Source organism: Montipora capricornis, chromosome 14, assembly GCF_036669925.1.
Source record: "Montipora capricornis isolate CH-2021 chromosome 14, ASM3666992v2, whole genome shotgun sequence".
Classification (NCBI taxonomy): domain Eukaryota; kingdom Metazoa; phylum Cnidaria; class Anthozoa; order Scleractinia; family Acroporidae; genus Montipora; species Montipora capricornis.
The window spans coordinates 40,907,573-40,913,383 of NC_090896.1; the positions used below are offsets into that span (position 1 = coordinate 40,907,573).

Below are 5,811 nucleotides of genomic sequence, written 5' to 3' on the forward strand. Positions count from 1 at the left end.
CGGTTCGAGGGAGTTTTCAGTATCATGATATAGATGGCATAATTTTTGAAAACTAAAGGGGTTATGTCACGATATATTGACTTCACTGAAGATTGTTAAAGAATGTCTTTATTTCAATGCAGACATAAAGTTATGATGATGTTTGTCACAAGATATCTGAGACAGACTATTGCTGCAGAAGTCTATCCAATGTCTTCTGTTGAAATTTTGGCAAAAAAATTTACTATATAAAAATTACTCGCACATCCCATTTCACATTGGCAGAAATATTTTGTGCACAAGTAATGTGAGGTAATCGGGAATTCCTTCTGTGTTTTTTTTTTTTTTTTAATCAGAAAACAGAAAAATCATTGTAAAAACATAGCCCCTTATTAGAGAGTAGAAATTACATTGTGTTCAGTTGTCAAGCGCGTTCACGTGAAAGTGTTTCAAGGAATTTTATGAATACAACACGCAAATTTATTGTGCATAGATCCTGTAAAACCATTTGCGAAACAGGGATCAGTTTCTTCCAAAATGCTAGTCTTTTATCGTGAAACAATTGTATGAAGTTTCATTTCACAAAATGACTTCCCGTTAAAGTTTATTGCCCAGTCAATAGTTTTATTGAATGCTAACTGTTGTAAGTAGAGACTAAGGCTACTTCCACTTTCACAAAAATTGAAGTACAAACCGATTTGCTAGGGGCATTCCATTGTAATTCTCTAAGGGCGCGTTTTTTTATCCAAAATTCTGGAATAAGAATGACCAGAATGAAAAATGTGCGCGTTTTTCTATGCGGCATTCCTATTCCGGAATGGATAGAACGCCATTACACCATTCTGCTCCGAGGGGCAGAATGAACAGAATGTTGCGAATGAAAATCCAAGATGGCACACGGCGGAATGAGCGCTGCAGATTTAAATACGCCTCTACCGAGATGCAACTTGTTTTGCCTGGCACTTTTCTCAACAGCAACGGTGAATTAGTTCTTTTCTGATTTTAAAGCAATCCATTTTTAACTTTTATACTTCTGGAACTCGACAACTGAGGCCGGAATAAAACTCAACAGCTATTACACCTTCGGACATCTGCTTCCCTAATTTTCCGGTTAAACATGAAACGTTAGTGATGTATTGCTGTCTTTGTTAATTTAAACACAGGCAAATTATTTCTTAACTGTCAGGCTACCGAGATGCAACTTGTTTTGCCTGGCACTTTTCTCAACAGCAACGGTGAATTAGTTCTGTTCTCATTTTAAAGCAAACCATTTTGAAGTTTTATACTTCTGGAACTCGATAACTGAGGAATAAAACTCAACAGCTATATTACCGTGACCTTCGAGCATCTGCTTCCCTAATTCTCCGGTTAAACATGAAACGTCAAGGGCACCCAACGTCAATTTTCGGAAGATATCTGTTCGGAAGACGATTTCAGATTTAGAATTTTCGGAACATTTGTTCTGAAATTTCTTGCTTGCCTGCCTGTCCTAGGATTCTCGAACATCTAAAAAACGAAATAATTGCCCATTTTTAACGGATTTTTACCCTTAAAAGGTCACCTACAATTTTCGGGAGCCCTTTTTCTGGCTGAAATTTTCGAAAAGGTATTTTTTGATCCCTGTAATTTTCGGATCACTAGACTTTCAGCTAGGAAGTTCGAACAGATCAAAAAATTTTAGGGGATAAAGATATGCCTATATCTACCGTTTAAAAACCAAAATACGTTTAACAATGCTATGTTTAAGTGGTTTTGAACTATATTCTCGTTGGGTGCCCCTGAAACGTTGGTGATGTATTGGTGTATTTGTTAATTTAAACACAGGCAAACCATCTCTTAACTTTCAGGCTACCGAGATGCAACTTGTTTTGCCTAGCATGCACTTTTCTCAACAGCAACGGTGAATTGGTTCTTTTCTGATTTTAAAGCAAACCATTCTTAAGTGTTATACTTCTGGAACTCGATAACTGAGGCCGGAATAAAACTCAACAGCTATTACACCTTCGAATACCTGCTTCCCAAATTCTTTGGTTAAACATGAAACGTTAGTAATGTATTGGTGTCTTTGTTAATTTAAACACAGGCAAATTATTTCTTAACTGTCAGGCTACCGAGATGCAACTTCTTTTGCCTGGCACTTTTCTTAACCGCAACGGTGAAATAGTTCTTTTCTGATTTTAAAGCAATCCATTTTTAACTTTTATACTTCTGGAACTCGATAACTGAGGCCGGAATAAAACTCAACATCTATTACACCTTCGAACATCTGCTTCCCTTATTCTTTGGTTAAACATGAAACGTTAGTGATGAATTGGTGTCTTTGTTAATTTGAACACAGGCAAATTATTTCTTAACTGTCAGGCTACCGAGATGCAACTTGTTTTGCCTGGCATATACTTTTCTCAAAAGCCACGGTGAATTGGTTCTTTTCTGATTTTAAAGCAAACCAATCTTAAGTTTTATACTTGTGGGACTCGATAACTGAGGCCGGAATAAAACTCAACAGCTATTACACCTTCGAACATGTGCTTCCCTAATTTTCCGGTTAAACATGAAACGTTAGTGATGTATTAGTATATTTGTCGATTTAAACACAGGCAAATTATTTCTTAACTGTCAGGCAACCGAGATGCAACTCTCTTTTGCCTGGCATATACTTTTCTCAACAGCAACGATGAAAAAGTTCTTTTCTGATTTTAAAGCAATCCATTTTTAAGTTTTATACTTGTGGAACTCGATAACTGAGGCCGGAATAAAACTCAACAGCTGTTACACCTTCGTATATCTGCTTCCCTAATTCTTTGGTTAAACATGAAACGTTAGTGATGTATTGGTGTCTTTGTTAATTTAAACACAAGCAAATTATTTCTTAACTGTCAGGCTACCAAGATGCAATTTGTTTTGCATGGCACTTTTCTTAACCGCAACGGTGAATTAGTCCTTTTCTGATTTTAAAGCAATCCATTTTTAACTTTTATACTTCTGGAACTCGATAACTGAGGCCGGAATAAAGCTCAAAAGCTATTACACCTTCGAACATCTGCTTCCCTAATTCTTTGGTTAAATATGAAACCTTAGTGATGTATTGGTGTCTTTGTTAATTTAAACACAGTCAAATTATTTCTTAACTGTCAGGCTACCGAGATGCAAGTTGTTTTGCCTGGCACTTTTCTTAACCGCAACGGTGAATTAGTTCTTTTCTGATTTTAAAGTAATCCATTTTTAACTTTTATACTCCTGGAACTCGACAACTGAGGCCGGAATAAAACTCAACAGCTATTACACCTTCGAAAAACATCTGCTTCCCTAATTCTTTGGTTAAACATGAAACGTTAGTGATGCATTGGTGTCTTTGTTAATTTAAACACAGGCAAATTATTTCTTAACTTTCAGGGTACCGAGATGCAATTTGTTTTTCCTGGCATATACGTTTCTCAACAGCAACGGTGAATTAGTTCTTTTCTGATTTTGAACCAAACCATTCTTAAGTGTTATACTTGTGGGACTCGATAACTGAGGCCGGAATAAAACTCAACAGCTATTACACCTTCGAACATCTGCTTCCCTAATTCTTTGGTTAAACATGAAACGTTAGTGATGTAATAGTATATTTGTCGATTTAAACACAGCAAATTATTTCTTAACTGTCAGGCTACCGAGATGCACCTTCTTTTGCCTGGCATATACTTTTCTCAACAGCAACGGTGAATTAGTTCTTTTCTGATTTTAAAGCAATCCATTTTTAAGTTTTATACTTCTGGAACTCTATAACTGAGGCCGGAATAAAACTAAACAGCTATTACACCTTCGAACGTCTGCTTCCCTAATTCTTTGGTTAAACATGAAACGTTAGTGATGTATTGGTGTCTTTGTTAATTTAAACACAAGCAAATTATTTCTTAACTGTCAGGCCACCGAGATGCAACTTGTTTTGCCTGGCATATACTTTTCTCAACAGCAACGGTGAATTAGTTGTTTTCTGATTTTAAAGCAAACTATTCTTAAGTGTTATACTTGTGGGACTCGATAACTGAGGCCAGAATAAAACTCAACAGCTATTACACCTTCGAACATGTACTTCCCTAATTTTCCGGTTAAACATGAAACGTTAGTGATGTATTAGGATATTTGTCGATTTACACACAGGCAAATTATTTCTTAACTGTCAGGCTACCGAGATGCAACTTGTTTTGCCTGGCATATACTTTTCTTAACCGCAACGGTGAATTAGTTCTTTTCTGATTTTAAAGCAATCCATTTTTAAGTTTTATACTTCTGGAACTCGATAACTGAGGCCGGAATAAAACTCAACGCCACTGTCGATGCGCGCAAACGAACTGAAATAGATTTGTGTTCCCCACAAAATTCATCTCGCCCCTAAATATGGTCATTCAATAAAAATTAACTACTTTTTTCTGCTTAATTAACGTAAGTTCACAATACAATCTGACCGACCCTGAATGCTTTAACACTTTTCTGAAAACGAAACACCTTTTGTGTTATGCTTTTAGCCTTCGTTGACGGATATCTACACCGTCAGGAGACGTCCAGCCGAGAATTCCTGAGTCGGCTTGAGCTCTTCATGAAACGTCTTGAGTGTCTCTGTGTTTGCAAGGAGATTGTAAGTATTAGCATCCCAATGTACTTCAACCAGATTCAATTTTAGTCCTGAGATAACATATTAAGCGTTTCAGATTCTTTGATGGAATCAACATGTTGTTCCTTCCGAGTATTCTAATGTTATTGGACTATTGGAAATGTCAGGTGGTGAGGGATTTAGATAGACTACGAGCATTCCCTTTGTTTTCTTATAGTCCGTCGAGAGCGGAGCGAAAAAAACAGGCCGCGCGAAAGTTGGCCGCGCGAAAGCTGGTGTCTGTTTTCGCCTTCCGCCCAGACACCAGCTTTCGCGCAACCAACTTTCGCGCGGCCTGTTTTTTTCGCTCCGCTCTCGACGGACTATAAGAAAACAAAGGAAGTGCTCGTAGTCTAGGATTTAGAAAAAAACACATGTATTTGTGAAGATAGTGGAAGCGGTGAGGCCGGCTAAAAATTTTGACGGGTCGTGACGACTCGTTTAGTTCGTGACGAGCCGTCATTTGAAAAAGTCGACCCGACTATTGGAAATGTCAGGTGGTGAGGGACATAGAAAAAAATTGTGTATTTGTGAAGACAGTGGAGGCGGTGAGGCCGGCTGGAAATGTTGAGGGGTCGTGACCAGCCGTTTCCTGAAAGGTCGAACTGATTGTTGGAAATGTCAGGTGGTGAGAGACTTAAATAAGATCGTGTTTGTGAAGATACTGGAGGCTTTGAGGCTGGCTGAAAATGTTGACGGGTTGCGACGACCCGTCTACTTCGTGACAGGCCGTCATTCGAGGTGGTGATGTCAATCCACCGGGACACAGTTGTTTCGTTATTCATACTTATGTTAATTTGCGATTTTAAAGACACAGGATAGTAAAAAGTACAGCGGGTGTGAGCTTACAGTTGTGGCTGGAAACGAATTTGGCAAGACTGTGTTGTAGGTTTGTTATTGTATTTGGTCCCCTGCGAGTGATGGTAATTTTTGCCATTTTAGTTTTTGATATTCCCAGGTACACCCTTTTTTTTCTTTTTTTTTTTTTTACAAAAAGTTTGCCAAAAAACGTTCACAAATGTCTCAAAACTCAAATGCAAATTTCATCGAATGAGGCGCACGGTTTCAGTTCGTTTACAGCGAGTTTTGATCCCTTTTCGCTGAAATTTGGCAAGAATGTTGCCCGATAATGTGTCAAAAAACCCGTGTCGGGGAGTGTTTATTTGTTTCCTCCTTCGAAAGTAATGAGTATTTAA

At 37.9% G+C, this 5,811-nt stretch overlaps 1 protein-coding gene across 1 annotated transcript in view; it reads left to right on the forward strand.

Annotated features, from left to right (window-relative positions):
* Positions 1-5,449: 5,449 nt before the first annotated feature.
* The window catches only part of LOC138032786 (leukocyte tyrosine kinase receptor-like), a 52,935-nt gene continuing 52,573 nt past the window's right edge, over positions 5,450-5,811 (forward strand). The window contains exon 1 of the mRNA XM_068880514.1: positions 5,450-5,504. The gene's annotated coding sequence lies outside the window, so the exon portion shown is untranslated. The remainder of the gene's footprint in view (positions 5,505-5,811) is intronic.